At 34.7% G+C, this 13,086-nt stretch overlaps 1 long non-coding RNA gene across 1 annotated transcript; it reads left to right on the forward strand.

The window, feature by feature from the left end:
* Positions 1-3,509: 3,509 nt before the first annotated feature.
* LOC111503044 (uncharacterized) lies at positions 3,510-7,509 on the forward strand. Its single transcript, XR_002721827.2, has 3 exons — positions 3,510-4,129; positions 4,529-4,909; positions 7,139-7,509. It is a non-coding gene; the product is annotated as an uncharacterized lncRNA (long non-coding RNA).
* Positions 7,510-13,086: the final 5,577 nt, after the last annotated feature.

A 13,086-nucleotide genomic window follows, 5' to 3' on the forward strand; every position in this document is an offset into this window, starting at 1 on the left:
ATGTTTTCGGGGATAGATAAGATCTCTGAACAAGTTTATTTATGTGATATCTTGAGAAAACGATGAATTGATTTTTGGACCAAATAACATTATGAAAGATTGACCAGAAGACAGTGGTTTGATGCTTTTTGTATGAAGTTGTAAAGATCTTCATTGATGAAATAACAGGCCGTTTTCACATCCCCTAGATAAATCTGCATAGCAGTGAGCAGTGCAATGTTCAAGAGATTTCAGAATTGTTGAGGTAGGTATATAAAGAAAACGGAAGTGGTCCTAATATAGACCCTTGTGGGACACCGGATTAGTGGTTTAGATTTGTTGAGCTGACTTTGTCAAAACACATCTTTTGTTTTCGTCCAAGTAAATATGCCTCAAATAATTTGATTGCACGTTATGTCGGGAGATTATACTTTAAGAGAAGTTCTTTACGAGAATGTCGCATGATTTGATTTCTCAAGTCCGGAAAATACTGTTTTTTGGACAAGTAGATAAAATTCTGGAAGTCTGCAGGTCCACAAAAACTGTTTTTGGGCGTTTTGCGTACCCTCTTTTGCCAGCAACCGTGTAAAATAACAAATCGATGAGACACATTTCCTTTTTATAGTTCTTTCTACAACATAATAGCGAACATTTGCGAACAATGTTCAGTTTTATCTAGCAGTTGATGGTACAAAGTTTGATAATTGCTATGATAGCTTTGATACCTTCAGATTTTTGTAAATGTCTTATATTTATCAACATATAAATCAAGATTTGAGCCACCAACCTCTTCCTCTACGACGAAATCAAAAATGTTCATCGCCATTTGAGAACCAACAGATGCTCTATTCGACCTCTGAACAGATCCTGGGTAGTAATCGAGCCGTAACCCGGTTTAGTAGGGCCCTCCTCTCTGTTTCAGCTAATACACTGAGGGGTGTTTTATGGAATAACCCCTCGAAATGCCTACAATTATGACTTAATAATTGTTATGGAATCATAAGAGATATTAGTCAACATGCTTGTCAACTTTGAATAGATTACGTTAATTTATGGTCATTTGGCGTCGTTCAGTCAAAACATATGTAAGACTTCTTTTGTTGAAATTATTATTTACTTAGCCATACAGTTACAGACAAAAATATTGCATATTTGTGTGAGCGTGTGTGATAGAGGCACAGAAATTTGAAATGGGCATATAGGTATTGTCCTGAGTATATTTTCGAAATATCTTTTAAATTGGATAAAAGCATCATAAATTTCTTCTTTTTTTTGTATTTGATTCAATTTTCGTAATAGAGTGTCATGATCTACCTTGTCAAAGGCTTTGTGAAAATCATATGAAGCTGTATTTTTTTTTCTTGTGTGTCACAGGCTATTTATCGATTCATTTGCTACAACACAGTGCTGTTCAGGCGTTATGAATTTTTCCAGATGGTGATGAAGATTTGTATAAACAATTTTTTGTACAACTGTCATTAAAAGTGACGTAAAAGTATTAAAAGATGATGTTTACAAAGTAGCATGTTAAAAAAATTTTTAACACTAGTGTTAAAAGTATTTTTAACACTAGTATAAAGTATTTTTAAAACGATTTTTTGGGAGTAATAAACAAAACCATAATTATTTAATTTTCAAAGAAGTTTTATTATGAACAATAGATATAGATACAATTCAATTTTGTTTCAAATGTATTATATACATTAATTACATTATTATTTATGAACATTAATATATGAAAAGTACAATTAGAACAACTGCTGATATTATTACCTTGCGATGTTAAAGAGCCTTGTAATATATTTGAACTATCTGAGTTGACAATTTCATGGGCAATAACACTCAATTCTTGAAGTGAAGAGGACGATGCTCTAACGCTGGAGCTAGCTGTTGGGATTATTCTTTCAGCAATAGCTTTTTTGTGAGAAATAAATTGATCGATGTAACCCTCAGCTACTGTTGTAGACTTCCATCCTCCGTGCTTCTTAATATCCGTTATATTTGCTCCTGATTCTGCTGGCAAAGAAGCAGAAGACCGTCTGAAACAGTGACCTATATATTCCTTTGGTTCCGGAGGTTCAGAAACTTAGCAATGATAGAGGGCATTTTCCCAAACGTGTTTATACCAACTGGGTTGGCACTGCATTTATAATTTGAGTATTGATGATTGATAAGAGGAGGGCGTAATGCAACGTATTAATAAAAATAGTCAATGTTTTTTCCAGCAATGCAAAAAGAATGACCTATTTTCGTTTTTGTGTTTGGAATTCGAACAATGAATGATTTATCCATCAATTTAATGTCTTCTATTAATAAATGGTACAGCTCTTTACGCCGGCAGGCTCCATATATTCCGAAAATAGTAGCAACTTTTATCATCAAATATTTTTCATCTGGCGCCTCATTTATAAACCTCTGGACTTGTTCAAACGTAAGAGTTTTTGATTTTTTCGGCCTATAACCTTTAATTTTTCCTCTTCAAGAATCCTGTTACCTTCAAATATTTGCTTGTATTATCACTATTTTTAACGATCGTAGTCGACTTTATCATGGGAAACGTGTTCCACTAAGTTGACGAGTTCCATATTTCTGATTTCTCTTCTGGATAGGCTAATAAGACGGTTTCGCTGGAATTTAGTTCGACATTTTTAAGTCTACACCAGCTAAGAAAATTAGAATATGCGATGTCGTACTGCTGATTCGATATTTTTGTTAACAATTCAATCGAAACTTTTTTTGCAGCCTCTTCAATATCGTCAGGAACACGCACAATTCCTCACTATTGTTCTTAATTATGCAAGACCTTTAACACCAGCAAGAACTTTAAATGTGACTTTAAATAAAACGTGGAGCTGTAAACGATAATGTTTGTTGGTAACTAGTTGATTCGGCGTCACCTGACACGGCCACTTCACAGCAAATGCGATAACATGAAAATAGTTAGCTGACAAGAAATGTCAAAATGTGTTTTTATAGAAATATTAAATGTATCTATTTTATTATGAAAACAGGACAGTTGTACAAAAAACTTTATATGATATTCGTGTTACAAGTTTGATTTTGTTCGTTCTCTCACAAAATAAAACCTTACTCTTAACAGTCATATCATGAATAGCTATTTTCGAATAATTTAAAAGCAGCACACATAATTGAAATAGGTCTGTAGTTTTCTATAGCTACTTTATTTTCCGATTTGTGGGTAGGAGTGGTTATGTCTGACTTCCACTTGGTAAAAAAAAAACTTAATTATCCAATTATAGATTGTAATAGTGGTGATTTCAACCACTCACAACAAACTATTAAGAAATGGCTCTGATTCAAAAAAATAGAACATATTTGCAAATATTTTTCATGAAGAAAAACAAGCATTGCAGAAAATACACAAAGTGTGGTATATTCACCCAAGAGGGGGACAACGTGACAACACCGCATGTAAATAGGTTATCAACAAGTAGGGCAGTGGACGTTAAGTCGTCTTTGAGGAATGACGTGTGAATACGCAAATAAACCATTCAAAGTACTTAGTGTTAGTTTTTTTGCTCAACTAACAATTCCAAGACACCACACAAAGCTTTTTGAAAGTCGTGCTTGTTCGAAAGTGATTTGTTTTCTATTTGAATCACTCTAGAATGAAATCATTGAAAGAATGGTTTTGGGAAGTGTTGTTAGGAGGCGACGGGCAGTCGTATCATTCCACTTATTACTGGTGGGATCAAGCAGCATCCTCAAACATCAGTACTTTCTGATTTTATCAAGTTCAGAACCATCATGACAACAAACTGGCCAGGAATTATCTAAGTACTGTGTGAATTTTCACAATAACCCCTCATTTCGGATGACATTTGTTAGAAACAAAAACACCGTGACGAATACCAAGTGAACTAACAAAAATTATCATGGTGCCGATCTGTTAATCTGTTCAGGCTATCTAACTACTTTGATTTCAGGATTCTCAGGGACCGGAGAAGATTTTTGATATCGGTCATTTTGTGTTTCGGCAACACCTTGATAATGTGTTAGAAACCATATAAAAGGATGTATAAACATTGTTACGAATATAGTGTGGTTAGATATACAAGTGACAAGTTAGCTGATGTAGTGATTAACAGATTGAAGAAATTGACCACACGTGAAAGTGATCAATAACTGAGTAAGTTCATATTACCTGAAATATTATGGCCAGTGTTGCCATAACTTCACAATATTGAATAGAACATCCTCTTGATGCAGGTGTACTTTCGTGGATTTTGGTGCCAATAGTGATAGGTAATTTATCGAAAATCTACGGATCTTTAATTGCACGAAAAAGTTAATGCATTCAAGCATAGTTAAGTGAATCGATACATTTTCATTCTAATAAGATATCATAGTCAATTCAATTCTCCTTGACATATATTCATAGTACAGAAGTAATGCGAAACGATAGTTTTTTTTTGCTTAGCTATTCCGACAGATTCCTTCGATAAATTTCGTTCACTTTTTTGATAAAAAATCTGCCTGTGTGTTTTTTGTTGACGTATCCTTGACTTGAATGTTGTAAACTTTACAGGAATCAGCATGGAATCAATAGTGCTTGAAGAATTTATGCATGCAGTGACATGTCGTTCTTGTTCGTGCAAACTTGAACCTCCTTTAATGAAATGCACTTCCGGGCAACACTTCTGTGGGGAGTGTAACAAATTTCCTGGAACGTGTCCTTCATGTCAAAATCCAACTAGGAGAGATTATTTGGTAGAACGATTATGTTCCACCAATATAACATGTCCTTTCGTGAAGACTGGTTGCGACTTTATTGGAAAACCTGCAGAGGTTGCAGTTCATGAACGTTCCTGTTCAGAATCCTCAGAACCTCATTCGCATCAAACCACAAATTGTGAATCTACTGGGGATACTGACGTTGCAGTACCAAGGAAGAAATGTATGAATGATGGTGAGTTTATTTATTTATTTATTTTTATTAAGTAGTATAAACGGGATACTTCTGTTTTACAATGTTGTAATGCAATTGTATTTGATTAATAACTTTCACAGTAAAAATCAACTCAAAACTAATATATAACCTCATTAACTGCTGACATAGTACCTACATAATTACATAGTATACATCATCTTTGACTTCATGTTTGAATACTTCCAAAGAGTTGTGAAAAAAGTTGAGGCTTAACTCGTTGGCCTCTCAGAATTCTTGATAGTGGGCTATAGTGTCCATAGTTTGTCACGTGCTTGTTTACCATGAAGACAGAAGTTCGTTCCAACCTTGAGTCACAAACATATTTCCAACTGTTTGTAAATCGTTGTCAACGCGCATGTCTGGTAAATATTGGTTTCTGATTAATTTGAAATTTCTGATTGGAACAGCTGATAGTTCAACTGAAGTTTGGCATGGAAGTTCAACATAACCTTGAAAAATAAATCTAATCATGTGTATTTCTGGAGAGTAAAAGAAGGTTGCAGTATTCTATATCTCTATTCTATTTACTAATCAACATGGAACTGGGAGGTTACCGCAATAATTAATTTGTGTAATTAAAGATGTTCATATTTTAGGTTCGCTTAAAGAATTCCTAATTTTTCCTGCGCCAGCAAATACATAATGTATTTAATAACAATTTTTGCAGGTTATGTTGTTTACAAGTTGCATGAACATAAAACAGAAACAGTAATACGGAATACGCATGCGTCAGATTAATGGTTAAAAGATAATCCTCAAACCATTCTGATAGATTTCGAACAAGTTTGAATCTTGGATGGAACAGAAAACTGATAGTTCACTAATGGTTGGAAACTCACGTTGGAACGCAATCACATTACTGCGCAGAATCCTGATTGTCAGAAACTTTTTGTGACGCTGGTTGGAACGAACCTAGATTTATCATCCGATATGTCACTGTTGATAAAGCTACTGGGTTAGCGAAACATGTCGTGATATATTTTTCAAATAAAGCTTGTGGAGATCAAATCGTGAGGTGTAGTTTGTGAAATTGTTCCAAAGCTGAGTTGGTAGATGTTTCACTCAAATAATTATCCCAGTCAGCACACGAAAATAGTTTTGATAGCCCTGACATCTGCTTTTCTTAAGTCAAAAATAAATTCTTCATATAGTTCAAAATGGACATTTCGCTAGAAACAGGCAGTTCAAATGAATAACAACCGTGATGGGTACATACATAATTGACAACTACACTTACATTCCCATTCTGCTTCTGGTATATTGTAGTTGGCAACTTTGTGAAAATGACATATCTGTACAAGGAGTTCAACTTCAAAGTAATGGTTCATCTATAATTCGTCGCTTGAACAGGATGGAATGTACACACAGCAAAAAATGAAACTATCCTTTCCTTGCATGATGTCAACAAAAACATGTTCCGCTGTATTATTTTCAGTATTGAGGCACCAAACATTAACTGACTCTCTGATAGCGATCAGTACCTCTTGATTTAACGCTAGTGAGAGGTCTACAATGCAATCTAAACAAGTTATAGCTTGGAATTTGTGTTTCTATAATGGATACATCTTCATCTAGCCATGCCACCCTTAATATCTTTTATGATTAGGTTATTTCCCCATTTTTTTTTGGTTTTCAACCTGATTCAATACATCTCTCTGAAGCTGAGTCAGATAAGATAATATTCGATGTCATTTTTCAAAAAGACGAGTCTTTTTTTTGAGTAAGTCCAAAACTAGACTGAATTCATGAAGAATCACCTTCAGAGGTCTATCTCGTTCTATATTATGGGCGGAATCACTAGCTGAAACAGTTTACTGTAAGATTATCACTGTACGGAAACCGCATTGTAAAGTGAAAATCTCAGAGTAATATATTAATCATTCTCTTGTAGATGATACTTGGTGATCAAAACACGTGTCGAGGTGTTGTAATACAGTTCATCACAAGTATATTGTAGTTATTTTTCGATTGGTAGATCATCACAACTGGTATTGGTAACATTGTCCAAAGTTTATCATCACCACAAATTATATCAACACTCAGTGTCACTAACGTTTCGCTAGCGAGTGTGGCAATCTTCTTCAGAGGTTTATACATCCTGGTGACACTGAGGACCTCAGCCGCGAAAGTCTTAACTACTTTGTCACTTTCAAAGCTGTATTTTATTTTGTACGATTGGATCATGCCTAACAGTTTTTATTTTTGCAGATTCCGCTAAATCTCTCGAAGACACAGTATTGGCTGAGCTGCAATGTCCAGTCTGTCTACTGCGACTTTCACCACCAATGAATGAATGCCAGAATGGACATCTGATTTGTCAGGAATGTCTACCTCAGATAGTGAGGTAGACCACTTGAATTGGAAACTGTCAAAGTTACGCTCATGAAACGAATACATTCAAACCTTTTCTGATGAATCGATTAGAATTTTTGATAGTAACTGAATGTTCAGTTTGGAATCATAGAGAAATTAAGATATGTTGTTCATTAATGAATGTGGAGCTTGCAAATCGAACCAAGTACAAGAAAAGCCCTTGGTCATGTCCATTTTGTTTTCGATTAAACGTTCGATAAGTTCAATACTTTTTTTTACAAGCTTTATATTAGCTTCACCTTTATGTATGTATGTTTGTAACTCTCAAGCTCGGGATCCATATTGACAGAATTATCGACATTATTGCTTGATCTGTTCGTGGGCAGATGGCACTGTACGTAACTATCGACATTATTGCTTGATCTATTCGCGGGCAGATGGCGATGTACGTAACCTCTTTGATAGGCTGTTCAAAAGAAAATCAAAATTATAAATATAGTTTAAAAAAGTAAAAAACACGCTTTTGTAGCATATGAAACTAAAAAGTAAAAAAAATAGTTCAAAATAAATTAAAAAAACACGCTTTTGAAGAACATCAAACTAAAAAGTTAAAAATACTTTTTTTACTTTTTTTTAAATAAGCTTCAAACGATAACGATCGAAAAATACTATTTTTTGTGAAAAAAGCGTGGGCGCTTTGTGCCATATTTTTTGTATATCTAGCGCCCACGCTGAATCTGGTGAATAGATAAGACAATATATAGGTATATTTCATCTTTTTAGGTACACATGGTATATACAGGCTGATTCACGGTGGATGGCACATTAGACGTTTCTGGTGAACCAGACAACGGATCACTTTGAAAATTTAATGGAGGGCATATTCGGACATTCTCTAGCCAACTAAAATATTTTCCACAATGCGGTGTTGCCGCTTCTATTAGAAAGCAGTAGCAACTTTGATTTTTCAAATGGAACACTCTGTATATAATATTATTTTTGGAATCTCCAACAATTGCCCGACAACTTTTCTTGATATTTCCCTATACCTATCTGTTACCGTTTTCGAAATAAAAATTAATTTCAATTTTTTTTTTCGAAAATCATGACTTCTAAAAATGCCGATATCTTTTAGTTAAGAAGTACTATGATATCGAAATTTGGTTTGGAGTTAGGTGATACTTGGACACTTCCCACACGTCAGCCTAATTTCCGTTACTTCAATACAGGGTGGTGAAAAAATACAGTTTTTTCGTTTGCTTGAAAAAGTTGCTGAAATTTGATTATTTTAAATGGAACACCCTGTATATTATTGAAAATTCGGAAAGCTGCTAAAATTTGCTTTCTTTCTATGTATATCATACCTATACCTAACTAGTCAAGTTTCGGACTTATGAACATTTATTTGTGAAAATGTCCCTTCAGAATGGTATTGGTATTTGGTAAGCAGGCCATGATTACTATTTGACAGTAGCGTTGTGACATTCTCCTAATAATATCGACATTTTCGTCACTCCAGAAGTTGCAAATACCTTCAAAACGATGGAACAAAACTATTCAAACGAAGTTCTTATGAATATGTTTATTATTATTGGACAGTGTGACAAAATTATCAGCAGAACATGTAGAAAGTTCAATGAAATGTATCCGAATCTACCGCCAATGAACCTCAAGAAATTTATACGAATTCAGAACAATTTCAATGCATTTGGATCAACTTCAAAAGCACCAAGAAACTTGCCTCGACCCGTAACTTTCGAAGACAACCAGATTAATGTCTTAGCATATTTTCACGCATTTCCCGAGTCATCGATAAGAAGTGCTGAAGAAGATTTGGGTATAAAATATTCATCGGTTCAAAGAATCTTGCGAAGACATAAAATGCATGATTATAAATTCACCAAAATTCAAGCAATGAAGCCCCAAGATCCTCAACAGAGAGTAGAATTTTGTGAAATGTTGTTGACACGCATTCAAGAAGATCCACTTTTTTTAAATAAAATTATTTGGACTGATGAATCTTATAAGAATGTACAAGACAGGTCAATATAAAAAAACATAAAAGCTGAAAATCGAAGATAATTATAGAAACATATATAAATACAGATTTCTTCAGTTGGTTATTAAACTTTTTGTGATCGGGAATATCTTTAATTTTTACTGGAAGATTAAGTTTTCTAACATGAATTTCATGGTTTTGTCTAGTGGGTTAATCGCGTATTTCGTGAGATCTAGAGAATGATGACAAATTTGAGTGGATGTAAGACAGTAATTTGTAAAGATAGATACCAAATACCGTCAGAATTTTATTTTTAAAGAAGCTTCTCTACATCTTTCGTTATATTCTAGATCGAAGATTGATCTTACAAATCTTTTTTGGATAACAACAACTCTTACTACTTGCACAGTTTTTTGAAGAGAAATTCGATGTATTTGAGGAGTCTAGTTGTGTTCCATCTCTGGGTACTTCTGGGACTACCTTGTAGTGGTAAGCTGAAGAGAGGCAAAAACTCAGAATTGGAAAAAAATGAAACCATCAATGTATATAGTACAAAATTCTCTATTGAGCTGTATATACCACGACCCAGTGGAATAAATATTCATTGAGAACACATGATGATGAAACGGACGAAACTTTTGAAACAACTTGGTAATCATCGTGTATATTATACTACTGAGTGGTTTGTTCATTACAATTGCTTAAAGTACACACTAAACAAATCCTATGAATATAAATGAACCACTTTTCGTATAATATGAGGGACAATCTAAGTACGGCAAATAATATTTTGACAATGTAAAACGGTGAAAGGGCTAAATGCGGGATTCACGCCCACAACTCCACCACATAATAGCTGCTAAGCTACTTTTCAACTGAGCGAAATATAAACATTTTTGAAACACAAAGACAAAACTTAGATGGAATATCTCGACTCCACCCCAACCATTATAACCCCTTTAACGATGTAAATGTGTACCCTCCGGAGTATTTTCCTCTTTCGGAGCGTATTCCGAACCGAGGCAACCTACTGTAAGCCATCTGGCTGACATCAAACGATTTTATGTAGATTTACATTTAAGAAAATAAAAAACTTTAAAACAGTGCCTAATTTGAATTCGACATGTAAAGAAACCAAAATACGCGGCTAAGGTAAATAACGAAACGGGGATGACATGGAAAATGCTTGTTTTTACGCTCCGCCGGAGTTCACTCACTACCTATTCGTTTCAAGAGATGTGTATGATTGATGGAGCTTCGTAGGAAAAGTTTTTCGAAGCGTGAAATGGAAATCACTCTCATGTACGGGGGTGTACATATCTATTTTGCTTCTATATCTTAGGGGAAATGTATCATAAACTGGGCGGAAAGTTGTTGAAATCATTTTGTTCTAGTGACTTTGTTACCGGGCACAAGTGCGAAGCCTGCCGTTTTCTTCAGAAAATTCAGAGAGCTGGCGGAATGTACGTGGCCAATATACGTGAACTAGCCAGCCGACCCGGCTCCGCACGGGTGTAATGGTGGTAATTTTGTTTTACGGCCGAGCCTTTTTTCCCCTGCGGCTGGCGCCCCAGTTGGAATATTCAAAAATCCTTTTTTTTTTGCACATCCACAACGTGAAACCTACATACATACCTATAGCTTTATGGAGAAACAGTCATGCAAAGGTAACTTTACTTTTTGACCGTCCATTTTTACCCGCAGCTGGCGCTCCAGTTGAAATATTCAAAAACTCTTCCATATTGCACATCTACAACATAATATGAACCTACATACAAAATTTCAGCCTCCGAGAATATAGTGGTACGGAGAAAGAGTGATGAAAAGGTAATTTTCATACGTAAACGCGCCCATTCTATTCACAGTGGGGGCATCCCAGTTAGAATGTTTCAAAATCCTTTTCCATTACACATCTACAACATAAACCGAATCTACATACCAAATTTCAGCCTCCGAAAATATAGCGGTTACGGAGTAAAAGCCACCCTTTATCCCCAATTGGGGTTCCCCAGTTGAAATATTTAAAACTCCTTTCTTATTGCACATCTACAACATAAAACGAACTCACTTACAAAATTTCAGCTTCCGAATATACAGTGAGTATCAAAAATGTTGCACCACATGGGAAACTTTTTTATTATTCATTTGTTAGAGAGAACAAAAAAATAGAAATCTTGATCATGAGTAAAAACTATCCTCATTTTCGACAATAATAAAAAAAAATCATTGGGAAGAGTTGTTTAAATTTGAAAACAATATCCAGATTTGAAATCACAGTCACCTACGTGACAAAACAAAAAAATTCAATTTTTTTGGTTGTAGCCTCATAAAGAGTACTAGCACTACTTGCAGATTTGTATTACTGAATTTTTAGCATTAATTAATTCAGTCGATTATTTCTCGTCATTGAATCATACTGATAGTTGTTACGGATATACACACAGAGTGAAATATCAATTTTGCACCAAAAAACTAGTGAAAATTTCAACCATTTTCAACAAACATCCATATATCAGTTCGAATAATGAATTGGACTAAATTTCGTATTGAAATATTACTATAGTGATATGGGGGAGGCGCCTTTAGATGTATATGAGATATTAGTACTCCTAATAAGGCTATAGAACCATAAAAAATGTTGTTTTTGTTACGTAGGTGGCTGTGATTTCAAATGTAAATATTGTTTTCAAATTTGAGCAACTTTTTTAAATAAACTATTCTCATTATGTCGAAAAAAAGGGTAGTTTATTATTGATAAAAATTTCTATTTTTGGTTCTCCTCTGTACACCTTTTGAAAGTTTCCCGCAATGCAGCAACTTGTATCAGGAATAACATTTTCTGACAAATGGAAAATAAAAAGTTTTCCATTTGGGGCAAACTTTTTGAAACTCACTGTATAGTGGTACGAATAAACAGTGACGATATGTTGTATTCATATGTGAACGCGTCTTTTCTATCCTCAGTGGAGGCGCCCCAGTTGGAATATTGAAAAATCTGTCCTTATTGCACATCTATCTATAACATAAAAAGATCATCCATACAAAATTTCAGCCTCCAAAAATATAGCGGCACGGAGAAACACTGATGAAAAGATAATTTTCATATGTAAATGCGCCCCTTTTATTTCCATTGGGGCAGGGGGGACAATGATGAGAAGGTAATTTTCTTTCATATGTAAACGCGCCCCTTTTATCCCCAGTTGGAATATTCAAAAATTCTTTTTTATTGCACATCTGCAACACAAAACGAACCTACCTACAACACAAGTTGGAATATTTGAAAATTCTTTCTTAGTCCGCATCTGATACTAAAGAAGCACCTATATTCCACTTTTTAGCTTCCTAGGACTCACCGAAACGGAGAAACAGAGATGAATGAGAGAGTGTTAAGTGAGTGACTTCCGCATTCATAAGTATAAGTATATGTATGTCAAATTTCAGTTCATTCAGAAATGATCAATTAATACAAAAAACTCATAGATTTCATGTTCATTTATTCGAAAACTACTTTTTGGTGAATTTATGGTGATTATCAAGAAATTTGTGTGGAATTTGCTGATTTCGGCCTTCACATTTTTGCCTTTTGCAACATCTGTATACCACAGTAACATACCGCCATACTCCCCAGACCTTTCGTCAACCGACCACCATCTTTTATGCCACTTCGATAACATTCTTTCCGGTAAAACCTTTGCCAATCAGGATCAGGCAAAAATGTCCTTCGTCGACTTCATCGAATACCAATCACAATCTACTTGTATGCTGACGGAATTAATCGACTTGTGCTCCGTTGACAAAAGTGCTCCGATTCAAATGAGGCCTATTTCGATTAAATTGAATATGT

This window comes from Leptinotarsa decemlineata, unplaced genomic scaffold, assembly GCF_025532065.1.
Source record: "Leptinotarsa decemlineata unplaced genomic scaffold, Ldec_3_MD MMD2_tig00000882_RagTag_RagTag, whole genome shotgun sequence".
NCBI classification, from domain to species: domain Eukaryota; kingdom Metazoa; phylum Arthropoda; class Insecta; order Coleoptera; family Chrysomelidae; genus Leptinotarsa; species Leptinotarsa decemlineata.